Source organism: Phragmites australis, chromosome 15 (genome assembly GCF_958298935.1).
Source record: "Phragmites australis chromosome 15, lpPhrAust1.1, whole genome shotgun sequence".
NCBI lineage: Eukaryota > Viridiplantae > Streptophyta > Magnoliopsida > Poales > Poaceae > Phragmites > Phragmites australis.
In genome coordinates this window covers 13,282,097-13,292,153 of record NC_084935.1, presented here as the reverse complement: position 1 = coordinate 13,292,153, position 10,057 = coordinate 13,282,097, and the positions used below count along the sequence as shown (strand labels likewise).

The following is a 10,057-nucleotide window of genomic DNA, read 5'->3' as shown; positions in this document are numbered from 1 at the left end:
CCGGGAAGCGGGGCGACACCGCGCGGCAGGACGTGGGGCCCACGCGCGCCGGGGAGGCGGCGCGGAAGGCGTGCATAAGGGGGAGGAGGAGGCAGAGTATGTCGGATGCGATCATACCAGCACTAAAGCACCGGATCCCATCAGAACTCCGAAGTTAAGCGTGCTTGGGCGAGAGTAGTACTAGGATGGGTGACCTCCTGGGAAGTCCTCGTGTTGCATTCCCCTTTTTGCTTAATTTTCCTCGCGTTCATCCGCCTCGTTGAATTCATTTTATTTGTAACTTTTTTTCTTTTTTTTTTTTGCGCAACCGGATGGCGGCTCGAGTTCGGCGGTGCACCGGGAAGCGGGGCGACACCGCGCGGCAGGACGTGGGGCGCACGCGCGCCGGGGAGGCGGCGCGGAAGGCGTGCATAAGGGGGAGGAGGAGGCAGAGTATGTCGGATGCGATCATACCAGCACTAAAGCACCGGATCCCATCAGAACTCCGAAGTTAAGCGTGCTTGGGCGAGAGTAGTACTAGGATGGGTGACCTCCTGGGAAGTCCTCGTGTTGCATTCCCCTTTTTGCTTAATTTTCCTCGCGTTCATCCGCCTCGTTGAATTCATTTTATTTGTAACTTTTTTTCTTTTTTTTTTTTGCGCAACCGGATGGCGGCTCGAGTTCGGCGGTGCACCGGGAAGCGGGGCGACACCGCGCGGCAGGACGTGGGGCCCACGCGCGCCGGGGAGGCGGCGCGGAAGGCGTGCATAAGGGGGAGGAGGAGGCAGAGTATGTCGGATGCGATCATACCAGCACTAAAGCACCGGATCCCATCAGAACTCCGAAGTTAAGCGTGCTTGGGCGAGAGTAGTACTAGGATGGGTGACCTCCTGGGAAGTCCTCGTGTTGCATTCCCCTTTTTGCTTAATTTTCCTCGCGTTCATCCGCCTCGTTGAATTCATTTTATTTGTAACTTTTTTTCTTTTTTTTTTTTGCGCAACCGGATGGCGGCTCGAGTTCGGCGGTGCACCGGGAAGCGGGGCGACACCGCGCGGCAGGACGTGGGGCCCACGCGCGCCGGGGAGGCGGCGCGGAAGGCGTGCATAAGGGGGAGGAGGAGGCAGAGTATGTCGGATGCGATCATACCAGCACTAAAGCACCGGATCCCATCAGAACTCCGAAGTTAAGCGTGCTTGGGCGAGAGTAGTACTAGGATGGGTGACCTCCTGGGAAGTCCTCGTGTTGCATTCCCCTTTTTGCTTAATTTTGCTCGCGTTCATCCGCCTCGTTGAATTCATTTTATTTGTAACTTTTTTTCTTTTTTTTTTTTGCGCAACCGGATGGCGGCTCGAGTTCGGCGGTGCACCGGGAAGCGGGGCGACACCGCGCGGCAGGACGTGGGGCCCACGCGCGCCGGGGAGGCGGCGCGGAAGGCGTGCATAAGGGGGAGGAGGAGGCAGAGTATGTCGGATGCGATCATACCAGCACTAAAGCACCGGATCCCATCAGAACTCCGAAGTTAAGCGTGCTTGGGCGAGAGTAGTACTAGGATGGGTGACCTCCTGGGAAGTCCTCGTGTTGCATTCCCCTTTTTGCTTAATTTTCCTCGCGTTCATCCGCCTCGTTGAATTCATTTTATTTGTAACTTTTTTTCTTTTTTTTTTTTGCGCAACCGGATGGCGGCTCGAGTTCGGCGGTGCACCGGGAAGCGGGGCGACACCGCGCGGCAGGACGTGGGGCCCACGCGCGCCGGGGAGGCGGCGCGGAAGGCGTGCATAAGGGGGAGGAGGAGGCAGAGTATGTCGGATGCGATCATACCAGCACTAAAGCACCGGATCCCATCAGAACTCCGAAGTTAAGCGTGCTTGGGCGAGAGTAGTACTAGGATGGGTGACCTCCTGGGAAGTCCTCGTGTTGCATTCCCTTTTTTGCTTAATTTTCCTCGCGTTCATCCGCCTCGTTGAATTCATTTTATTTGTAACTTTTTTTCTTTTTTTTTTTTGCGCAACCGGCTCGAGTTCGGCGGTGCACCGGGAAGCGGGGCGACACCGCGCGGCAGGACGTGGGGCGCACGCGCGCCGGGGAGGCGGCGCGGAAGGCGTGCATAAGGGGGAGGAGGAGGCAGAGTATGTCGGATGCGATCATACCAGCACTAAAGCACCGGATCCCATCAGAACTCCGAAGTTAAGCGTGCTAGGGCGAGAGTAGTACTAGGATGGGTGACCTCCTGGGAAGTCCTCGTGTTGCATTCCCTTTTTTGCTTAATTTTCCTCGCGTTCATCCGCCTCGTTGAATTCATTTTATTTGTAACTTTTTTTCTTTTTTTTTTTTGCGCAACCGGATGGCGGCTCGAGTTCGGCGGTGCACCGGGAAGCGGGGCGACACCGCGCGGCAGGACGTGGGGCCCACGCGCGCCGGGGAGGCGGCGCGGAAGGCGTGCATAAGGGGGAGGAGGAGGCAGAGTATGTCGGATGCGATCATACCAGCACTAAAGCACCGGATCCCATCAGAACTCCGAAGTTAAGCGTGCTTGGGCGAGAGTAGTACTAGGATGGGTGACCTCCTGGGAAGTCCTCGTGTTGCATTCCCCTTTTCGCTTAATTTTCCTCGCGTTCATCCGCCTCGTTGAATTCATTTTATTTGTAACTTTTTTTCTTTTTTTTTTTTGCGCAACCGGATGGCGGCTCGAGTTCGGCGGTGCACCGGGCGGGGCGACACCGCGCGGCAGGACGTGGGGCCCACGCGCGCCGGGGAGGCGGCGCGGAAGGCGTGCATAAGGGGGAGGAGGAGGCAGAGTATGTCGGATGCGATCATACCAGCACTAAAGCACCGGATCCCATCAGAACTCCGAAGTTAAGCGTGCTTGGGCGAGAGTAGTACTAGGATGGGTGATCTCCTGGGAAGTCCTCGAGTTGCATTCCCCTTTTTGCTTAATTTTCCTCGCGTTCATCCGCCTCGTTGAATTCATTTTATTTGTAACTTTTTTTCTTTTTTTTTTGCGCAACCGGATGGCGGCTCGAGTTCGGCGGTGCACCGGGAAGCGGGGCGACACCGCGCGGCAGGACGTGGGGGACACGCGCGCCGGGGAGGCGGCGCGGATGGCGTGCATAAGGGGGAGGAGGAGGCAGAGTATGTCGGATGCGATCATACCAGCACTAAAGCACCGGATCCCATCAGAACTCCGAAGTTAAGCGTGCTTGGGCGAGAGTAGTACTAGGATGGGTGATCTCCTGGGAAGTCCTCGTGTTGCATTCCCCTTTTTGCTTAATTTTCCTCGCGTTCATCCGCCTCGTTGAATTCATTTTATTTGTAACTTTTTTTCTTTTTTTTTTGCGCAACCGGATGGCGGCTCGAGTTCGGCGGTGCACCGGGAAGCGGGGCGACACCGCGCGGCAGGACGTGGGGCCCACGCGCGCCGGGGAGGCGGCGCGGAAGGCGTGCATAAGGGGGAGGAGGAGGCAGAGTATGTCGGATGCGATCATACCAGCACTAAAGCACCGGATCCCATCAGAACTCCGAAGTTAAGCGTGCTTGGGCGAGAGTAGTACTAGGATGGGTGACCTCCTCGGAAGTCCTCGTGTTGCATTCCCCTTTTTGCTTAATTTTCCTCGCGTTCATCCGCCTCGTTGAATTCATTTTATTTGTAACTTTTTTTCTTTTTTTTTTGCGCAACCGGATGGCGGCTCGAGTTCGGCGGTGCACCGGGAAGCGGGGCGACACCGCGCGGCAGGACGTGGGGCCCACGCGCGCCGGGGAGGCGGCGCGGAAGGCGTGCATAAGGGGGAGGAGGAGGCAGAGTATGTCGGATGCGATCATACCAGCACTAAAGCACCGGATCCCATCAGAACTCCGAAGTTAAGCGTGCTTGGGCGAGAGTAGTACTAGGATGGGTGATCTCCTGGGAAGTCCTCGTGTTGCATTCCCCTTTTTGCTTAATTTTCCTCGCGTTCATCCGCCTCGTTGAATTCATTTTATTTGTAACTTTTTTTCTTTTTTTTTTGCGCAACCGGATGGCGGCTCGAGTTCGGCGGTGCACCGGGAAGCGGGGCGACACCGCGCGGCAGGACGTGAGGCCCACGCGCGCCGGGGAGGCGGCGCGGAAGGCGTGCATAAGGGGGAGGAGGAGGCAGAGTATGTCGGATGCGATCATACCAGCACTAAAGCACCGGATCCCATCAGAACTCCGAAGTTAAGCGTGCTTGGGCGAGAGTAGTACTAGGATGGGTGACCTCCTGGGAAGTCCTCGTGTTGCATTATCCTTTTTGCTTAATTTTCCTCGCGTTCATCCGCCTCGTTGAATTCATTTTATTTGTAACTTTTTTTCTTTTTTTTTTGCGCAACCGGATGGCGGCTCGAGTTCGGCGGTGCACCGGGAAGCGGGGCGACACCGCGCGGCAGGACGTGGGGCCCACGCGCGCCGGGGAGGCGGCGCGGAAGGCGTGCATAAGGGGGAGGAGGAGGCAGAGTATGTCGGATGCGATCATACCAGCACTAAAGCACCGGATCCCATCAGAACTCCGAAGTTAAGCGTGCTTGGGCGAGAGTAGTACTAGGATGGGTGACCTCCTGGGAAGTCCTCGTGTTGCATTCCCTTTTTTGCTTAATTTTCCTCGCGTTCATCCGCCTCGTTGAATTCATTTTATTTGTAACTTTTTTTCTTTTTTTTTTGCGCAACCGGATGGCGGCTCGAGTTCGGCGGTGCACCGGGAAGCGGGGCGACACCGCGCGGCAGGACGTGGGGCCCACGCGCGCCGGGGAGGCGGCGCGGAAGGCGTGCATAAGGGGGAGAAGGAGGCAGAGTATGTCGGATGCGATCATACAAGCACTAAAGCACCGGATCCCATCAGAACACCGAAGTTAAGCGTGCTTGGGCGAGAGTAGTACTAGGTTGGGTGACCTCCTGGGAAGTCCTCGTGTTGCATTCCCCTTTTTGCTTAATTTTCCTCGCGTTCATCCGCCTCGTTGAATTCATTTTATTTGTAACTTTTTTTCTTTTTTTTTTGCGCAACCGGATGAAGGCTCGAGTTCGGCGGTGCACTGGGAAGCGGGGCGACACCGAGCGGCAGGACGTGGGGCCCACGCGCGCCGGGGAGGCGGCGCGGAAGGCGTGCATAAGGGGGAGGAGGAGGCAGAGTATGTCGGATGCTATCATACCAGCACTAAAGCACCGGATCCCATCAGAACTCCGAAGTTAAGCGTGCTTGGGCGAGAGTAGTACTAGGATGGGTGACCTCCTGGGAAGTCCTCGTGTTGCATTCCCCTTTTTGCTTAATTTTCCTCGCGTTCATCCGCCTCGTTGAATTCATTTTATTTGTAACTTTTTTTCTTTTTTTTTTTGCGCAACCGGCTCGAGTTCGGCGGTGCACCGGGAAGCGGGGCGACACCGCGCGGCAGGACGTGGGGCCCACGCGCGCCGGGGAGGCGGCGCGGAAGGCGTGCATAAGGGGGAGGAGGAGGCAGAGTATGTCGGATGCGATCATACCAGCACTAAAGCACCGGATCCCATCAGAACTGCGAAGTTAAGCGTGCTTGGGCGAGAGTAGTACTAGGATGGGTGACCTCCTGGGAAGTCCTCGTGTTGCATTCCCCTTTTTGCTTAATTTTCCTCGCGTTCATCCGCCTCGTTGAATTCATTTTATTTGTAACTTTTTTTTCTTTTTTTTTTGCGCAACCGGATGGCGGCTCGAGTTCGGCGGTGCACCAGGAAGCGGGGCGACACCGCGCGGCAGGACGTGGGGCCCACGCGCGCCGGGGAGGCGGCGCGGAAGGCGTGCATAAGGGGGAGGAGGAGGCAGAGTATGTCGGATGCGATCATACCAGCACTAAAGCACCGGATCCCATCAGAACTCCGAAGTTAAGCGTGCTTGGGCGAGAGTAGTACTAGGATGGGTGACCTCCTCGGAAGTCCTCGTGTTGCATTCCCCTTTTTGCTTAATTTTCCTCGCGTTCATCCGCCTCGTTGAATTCATTTTATTTGTAACTTTTTTTCTTTTTTTTTTGCGCAACCGGATGGCGGCTCGAGTTCGGCGGTGCACCGGGAAGCGGGGCGACACCGCGCGGCAGGACGTGGGGCCCACGCGCGCCGGGGAGGCGGCGCGGAAGGCGTGCATAAGGGGGAGGAGGAGGCAGAGTATGTCGGATGCGATCATACCAGCACTAAAGCACCGGATCACATCAGAACTCCGAAGTTAAGCGTGCTTGGGCGAGAGTAGTACTAGGATGGGTGACCTCCTAGGAAGTCCTCGTGTTGCATTCCCCTTTTTGCTTAATTTTCCTCGCGTTCATCCGCCTCGTTGAATTCATTTTATTTGTAACTTTTTTTCTTTTTTTTTTTGCGCAACCGGATGAAGGCTCGAGTTCGGCGGTGCACCGGGAAGCGGGGCGACACCGCGCGGCAGGACGTGGGGCCCACGCGCGCCGGGGAGGCGGCGCGGAAGGCGTGCATAAGGGGGAGGAGGAGGCAGAGTATGTCGGATGCGATCATACCAGCACTAAAGCACCGGATCGCATCAGAACTCCGAAGTTAAGCGTGCTTGGGCGAGAGTAGTACTAGGATGGGTGACCTCCTGGGAAGTCCTCGTGTTGCATTCCCCTTTTTGCTTAATTTTCCTCGCGTTCATCCGCCTCGTTGAATTCATTTTATTTGTAACTTTTTTTTCTTTTTTTTTTGCGCAACCGGATGGCGGCTCGAGTTCGGTGGTGCACCGGGAAGCGGGGCGACACCGCGCGGCAGGACGTGGGGCCCACGCGCGTAGGGGAGGCGGCGCGGAAAGCGTGCTTAAGGGGGAGGAGGAGGCAGAGTATGTCGGATGCGATCATACCAGCACTAAAGCACCGGATCCCATCAGAACTCCGAAGTTAAGCGTGCTTGGGCGAGAGTAGTACTAGGATGGGTGACCTCCTGGGTAGTCCTCGTGTTGCATTCCCCTTTTTGCTTAATTTTCCTCGCGTTCGTCCGCCTCGTTGAATTCATTTTATTTGTAACTTTTTTTCTTTTTTTTTTGCGCAAACGGATGGCGGCTCGAATTCGGCGGTGCACCGGGAAGCGGGGCGACACCGCGCGGCAGGACGTGGGGCCCACGCCCGCCGGGGATGCGGCGCGGAAGGCGTGCATAAGGGGGAGGAGGAGGCAGAGTATGTCGGATGCGATCATACCAGCACTAAAGCACCGGATCCCATCAGAACTCCGAAGTTAAGCGTGCTTGGGCGAGAGTAGTACTAGGATGGGTGACCTCCTGGGAAGTCCTCGTGTTGCATTCCCCTTTTTGCTTAATTTTCCTCGCGTTCATCCGCCTCGTTGAATTCATTTTATTTGTAACTTTTTTTCTTTTTTTTTTGCGCAACCGGATGGCGGCTCGAGTTCGGCGGTGCACCGGGAAGCGGGGCGACACCGCGCGGCAGGACGTGGGGCCCACGCGCGCCGGGGAGGCGGCGCGGAAGGCGTGCATAAGGGGGAGGAGGAGGCAGAGTATGTCAGATGCGATCATACCAGCACTAAAGCACCGGATCCCATCAGAACTGCGAAGTTAAGCGTGCTTGGGCGAGAGTAGTACTAGGATGGGTGACCTCCTGGGAAGTCCTCGTGTTGCATTCCCCTTTTTGCTTAATTTTCCTCGCGTTCATCCGTCTCGTTGAATTCACTTTATTTGTAACTTTTTTTTCTTTTTTTTTTGCGCAACCGGATGGCGGCTCGAGTTCGGCGGTGCACCGGGAAGCGGGGCGACACCGCGCGGCAGGACGTGGGGCCCACGCGCGCCGGGGAGGCGGCGCGGAAGGCGTGCATAAGGGGGAGGAGGAGGCAGAGTATGTCGGATACGATCATACCTGCACTAAAGCACCGGATCCCATCAGAACTCCGAAGTTAAGCGTGCTTGGGCGAGAGTAGTACTAGGATGGGTGACCTCCTGGGAAGTCCTCGCGTTGCATTATCCTTTTTGCTTAATTTTCCTCGCGTTCGTCCGCCTCGTTGAATTCATTTTATTTGTAACTTTTTTTCTTTTTTTTTTGCGCAACCGGATGGCGGCTCGAGTTCGGCGGTGCACCGGGAAGCGGGGCGACACCGCGCGGCAGGACGTGGGGCCCACGCGCGCCAGGGAGGCGGCGCGGAAGGCGTGCATAAGGGGGAGGAGGAGGCAGAGTATGTCGGATGCGATCATACCAGCACTAAAGCACCGGATCCCATCAAAACTGCGAAGTTAAGCGTGCTTGGTACTAGAGTAGTACTAAGATGGGTGACCTCCTCGGAAGTCCTCGTGTTGCATTCCCCTTTTTGCTTAATTTTCCTCGCGTTCATCCGCCTCGTTGAATTCATTTTATTTGTAACTTTTTTTCTTTTTTTTTGCGCAACCGGATGGCGGCTCGAGTTCGGCGGTGCACCGGGAAGCGGGGCGACACCGCGCGGCAGGACGTGGGGCCCACGCGCGCCGGGGAGGGGGCGCGGAAGGCGTGCATAAGGGGGAGGAGGAGGCAGAGTATGTCGGATGCGATCATACCAGCACTAAAGCACCGGATCCCATCAGAACTCCGAAGTTAAGCGTGCTTGGGCGAGAGTAGTACTAGGATGGGTGACCTCCTGGGAAGTCCTCGTGTTGCATTCCCCTTTTTGCTTAATTTTCCTCGCGTTCGTCCGCCTCGTTGAATTCATTTTATTTGTAACTTTTTTTCTTTTTTTTTTGCGCAACCGGATGGCTGCTCGAGTTCGGCGGTGCACCGGGAAGCGGGGCGACACCGCGCGGCAGGACGTGGGGCCCACGCGCGCCGGGGAGGCGGCGCGGAAGGCGTGCATAAGGGGGAGGAGGAGGCAGAGTATGTCGGATGCGATCATACCAGCACTAAAGCACCGGATCACATCAGAACTCCGAAGTTAAGCGTGCTTGGGCGAGAGTAGTACTAGGATGGGTGACCTCCTAGGAAGTCCTCGTGTTGCATTCCCCTTTTTGCTTAATTTTCCTCGCGTTCATCCGCCTCGTTGAATTCATTTTATTTGTAACTTTTTTTCTTTTTTTTTTTGCGCAACCGGATGAAGGCTCGAGTTCGGCGGTGCACCGGGAAGCGGGGCGACACCGCGCGGCAGGACGTGGGGCCCACGCGCGCCGGGGAGGCGGCGCGGAAGGCGTGCATAAGGGGGAGGAGGAGGCAGAGTATGCCGGATGCGATCATACCAGCACTAAAGCACCGGATCGCATCAGAACTCCGAAGTTAAGCGTGCTTGGGCGAGAGTAGTACTAGGATGGGTGACCTCCTGGGAAGTCCTCGTGTTGCATTCCCCTTTTTGCTTAATTTTCCTCGCGTTCATCCGCCTCGTTGAATTCATTTTATTTGTAACTTTTTTTTCTTTTTTTTTTGCGCAACCGGATGGCGGCTCGAGTTCGGTGGTGCACCGGGAAGCGGGGCGACACCGCGCGGCAGGACGTGGGGCCCACGCGCGCCGGGGAGGCGGCGCGGAAAGCGTGCTTAAGGGGGAGGAGGAGGCAGAGTATGTCGGATGCGATCATACCAGCACTAAAGCACCGGATCCCATCAGAACTCCGAAGTTAAGCGTGCTTGGGCGAGAGTAGTACTAGGATGGGTGACCTCCTGGGTAGTCCTCGTGTTCCATTCCCCTTTTTGCTTAATTTTCCTCGCGTTCGTCCGCCTCGTTGAATTCATTTTATTTGTAACTTTTTTTCTTTTTTTTTTGCGCAAACGGATGGCGGCTCGAATTCGGCGGTGCACCGGGAAGCGGGGCGACACCGCGCGGCAGGACGTGGGGCCCACGCCCGCCGGGGATGCGTTGCGGAAGGCGTGCATAAGGGGGAGGAGGAGGCAGAGTATGTCGGATGCGATCATACCAGCACTAAAGCACCGGATCCCATCAGAACTCCGAAGTTAAGCGTGCTTGGGCGAGAGTAGTACTAGGATGGGTGACCTCCTGGGAAGTCCTCGTGTTGCATTCCCCTTTTTGCTTAATTTTCCTCGCGTTCATCCGCCTCGTTGAATTCATTTTATTTGTAACTTTTTTTCTTTTTTTTTTGCGCAACCGGATGGCGGCTCGAGTTCGGCGGTGCACCGGGAAGCGGGGCGACACCGCGCGGCAGGA

At 56.4% G+C, this 10,057-nt stretch overlaps 30 non-coding genes across 30 annotated transcripts; all 30 read left to right on the top strand.

Moving 5' to 3' along the window:
• The first annotated feature begins 103 nt into the window (after nt 1–103).
• On the top strand, nt 104–222 carry LOC133894252 (5S ribosomal RNA). The gene has a single exon (XR_009905059.1). It is a non-coding gene; the product is annotated as a 5S ribosomal RNA (ribosomal RNA).
• Nucleotides 223–439: 217 nt separating this feature from the next.
• Nucleotides 440–558, top strand: LOC133894251 (5S ribosomal RNA). Its single transcript, XR_009905058.1, has one exon. It is a non-coding gene; the product is annotated as a 5S ribosomal RNA (ribosomal RNA).
• Nucleotides 559–775: 217 nt separating this feature from the next.
• LOC133894250 (5S ribosomal RNA) lies at nt 776–894 on the top strand. The gene has a single exon (XR_009905057.1). It is a non-coding gene; the product is annotated as a 5S ribosomal RNA (ribosomal RNA).
• A 217-nt stretch (nt 895–1,111) lies between these two features.
• On the top strand, nt 1,112–1,230 carry LOC133894249 (5S ribosomal RNA). Its single transcript, XR_009905056.1, has one exon. It is a non-coding gene; the product is annotated as a 5S ribosomal RNA (ribosomal RNA).
• A 217-nt stretch (nt 1,231–1,447) lies between these two features.
• Nucleotides 1,448–1,566, top strand: LOC133894248 (5S ribosomal RNA). Its single transcript, XR_009905055.1, has one exon. It is a non-coding gene; the product is annotated as a 5S ribosomal RNA (ribosomal RNA).
• A 217-nt stretch (nt 1,567–1,783) lies between these two features.
• LOC133894247 (5S ribosomal RNA) lies at nt 1,784–1,902 on the top strand. Its single transcript, XR_009905054.1, has one exon. It is a non-coding gene; the product is annotated as a 5S ribosomal RNA (ribosomal RNA).
• Nucleotides 1,903–2,112: 210 nt separating this feature from the next.
• LOC133893810 (5S ribosomal RNA) lies at nt 2,113–2,231 on the top strand. Its single transcript, XR_009904643.1, has one exon. It is a non-coding gene; the product is annotated as a 5S ribosomal RNA (ribosomal RNA).
• A 217-nt stretch (nt 2,232–2,448) lies between these two features.
• Nucleotides 2,449–2,567, top strand: LOC133894245 (5S ribosomal RNA). Its single transcript, XR_009905052.1, has one exon. It is a non-coding gene; the product is annotated as a 5S ribosomal RNA (ribosomal RNA).
• Nucleotides 2,568–2,781: 214 nt separating this feature from the next.
• Nucleotides 2,782–2,900, top strand: LOC133894088 (5S ribosomal RNA). The gene has a single exon (XR_009904905.1). It is a non-coding gene; the product is annotated as a 5S ribosomal RNA (ribosomal RNA).
• Nucleotides 2,901–3,115: 215 nt separating this feature from the next.
• LOC133893935 (5S ribosomal RNA) lies at nt 3,116–3,234 on the top strand. The gene has a single exon (XR_009904761.1). It is a non-coding gene; the product is annotated as a 5S ribosomal RNA (ribosomal RNA).
• Nucleotides 3,235–3,449: 215 nt separating this feature from the next.
• On the top strand, nt 3,450–3,568 carry LOC133893948 (5S ribosomal RNA). The gene has a single exon (XR_009904773.1). It is a non-coding gene; the product is annotated as a 5S ribosomal RNA (ribosomal RNA).
• A 215-nt stretch (nt 3,569–3,783) lies between these two features.
• Nucleotides 3,784–3,902, top strand: LOC133893934 (5S ribosomal RNA). Its single transcript, XR_009904760.1, has one exon. It is a non-coding gene; the product is annotated as a 5S ribosomal RNA (ribosomal RNA).
• A 215-nt stretch (nt 3,903–4,117) lies between these two features.
• Nucleotides 4,118–4,236, top strand: LOC133893997 (5S ribosomal RNA). The gene has a single exon (XR_009904819.1). It is a non-coding gene; the product is annotated as a 5S ribosomal RNA (ribosomal RNA).
• Nucleotides 4,237–4,451: 215 nt separating this feature from the next.
• On the top strand, nt 4,452–4,570 carry LOC133894244 (5S ribosomal RNA). The gene has a single exon (XR_009905051.1). It is a non-coding gene; the product is annotated as a 5S ribosomal RNA (ribosomal RNA).
• A 215-nt stretch (nt 4,571–4,785) lies between these two features.
• On the top strand, nt 4,786–4,904 carry LOC133894167 (5S ribosomal RNA). The gene has a single exon (XR_009904984.1). It is a non-coding gene; the product is annotated as a 5S ribosomal RNA (ribosomal RNA).
• A 215-nt stretch (nt 4,905–5,119) lies between these two features.
• LOC133893955 (5S ribosomal RNA) lies at nt 5,120–5,238 on the top strand. The gene has a single exon (XR_009904780.1). It is a non-coding gene; the product is annotated as a 5S ribosomal RNA (ribosomal RNA).
• Nucleotides 5,239–5,447: 209 nt separating this feature from the next.
• LOC133894111 (5S ribosomal RNA) lies at nt 5,448–5,566 on the top strand. Its single transcript, XR_009904928.1, has one exon. It is a non-coding gene; the product is annotated as a 5S ribosomal RNA (ribosomal RNA).
• Nucleotides 5,567–5,782: 216 nt separating this feature from the next.
• LOC133893947 (5S ribosomal RNA) lies at nt 5,783–5,901 on the top strand. Its single transcript, XR_009904772.1, has one exon. It is a non-coding gene; the product is annotated as a 5S ribosomal RNA (ribosomal RNA).
• Nucleotides 5,902–6,116: 215 nt separating this feature from the next.
• On the top strand, nt 6,117–6,235 carry LOC133894064 (5S ribosomal RNA). Its single transcript, XR_009904882.1, has one exon. It is a non-coding gene; the product is annotated as a 5S ribosomal RNA (ribosomal RNA).
• Nucleotides 6,236–6,451: 216 nt separating this feature from the next.
• Nucleotides 6,452–6,570, top strand: LOC133893986 (5S ribosomal RNA). The gene has a single exon (XR_009904809.1). It is a non-coding gene; the product is annotated as a 5S ribosomal RNA (ribosomal RNA).
• Nucleotides 6,571–6,786: 216 nt separating this feature from the next.
• Nucleotides 6,787–6,905, top strand: LOC133894001 (5S ribosomal RNA). Its single transcript, XR_009904823.1, has one exon. It is a non-coding gene; the product is annotated as a 5S ribosomal RNA (ribosomal RNA).
• A 215-nt stretch (nt 6,906–7,120) lies between these two features.
• LOC133894243 (5S ribosomal RNA) lies at nt 7,121–7,239 on the top strand. The gene has a single exon (XR_009905050.1). It is a non-coding gene; the product is annotated as a 5S ribosomal RNA (ribosomal RNA).
• Nucleotides 7,240–7,454: 215 nt separating this feature from the next.
• On the top strand, nt 7,455–7,573 carry LOC133894150 (5S ribosomal RNA). Its single transcript, XR_009904968.1, has one exon. It is a non-coding gene; the product is annotated as a 5S ribosomal RNA (ribosomal RNA).
• A 216-nt stretch (nt 7,574–7,789) lies between these two features.
• On the top strand, nt 7,790–7,908 carry LOC133894162 (5S ribosomal RNA). The gene has a single exon (XR_009904979.1). It is a non-coding gene; the product is annotated as a 5S ribosomal RNA (ribosomal RNA).
• A 215-nt stretch (nt 7,909–8,123) lies between these two features.
• On the top strand, nt 8,124–8,243 carry LOC133894190 (5S ribosomal RNA). The gene has a single exon (XR_009905003.1). It is a non-coding gene; the product is annotated as a 5S ribosomal RNA (ribosomal RNA).
• A 214-nt stretch (nt 8,244–8,457) lies between these two features.
• On the top strand, nt 8,458–8,576 carry LOC133894241 (5S ribosomal RNA). The gene has a single exon (XR_009905049.1). It is a non-coding gene; the product is annotated as a 5S ribosomal RNA (ribosomal RNA).
• Nucleotides 8,577–8,791: 215 nt separating this feature from the next.
• LOC133894062 (5S ribosomal RNA) lies at nt 8,792–8,910 on the top strand. The gene has a single exon (XR_009904880.1). It is a non-coding gene; the product is annotated as a 5S ribosomal RNA (ribosomal RNA).
• A 216-nt stretch (nt 8,911–9,126) lies between these two features.
• On the top strand, nt 9,127–9,245 carry LOC133893985 (5S ribosomal RNA). Its single transcript, XR_009904808.1, has one exon. It is a non-coding gene; the product is annotated as a 5S ribosomal RNA (ribosomal RNA).
• Nucleotides 9,246–9,461: 216 nt separating this feature from the next.
• On the top strand, nt 9,462–9,580 carry LOC133894152 (5S ribosomal RNA). Its single transcript, XR_009904970.1, has one exon. It is a non-coding gene; the product is annotated as a 5S ribosomal RNA (ribosomal RNA).
• A 215-nt stretch (nt 9,581–9,795) lies between these two features.
• Nucleotides 9,796–9,914, top strand: LOC133894240 (5S ribosomal RNA). Its single transcript, XR_009905048.1, has one exon. It is a non-coding gene; the product is annotated as a 5S ribosomal RNA (ribosomal RNA).
• Nucleotides 9,915–10,057: the final 143 nt, after the last annotated feature.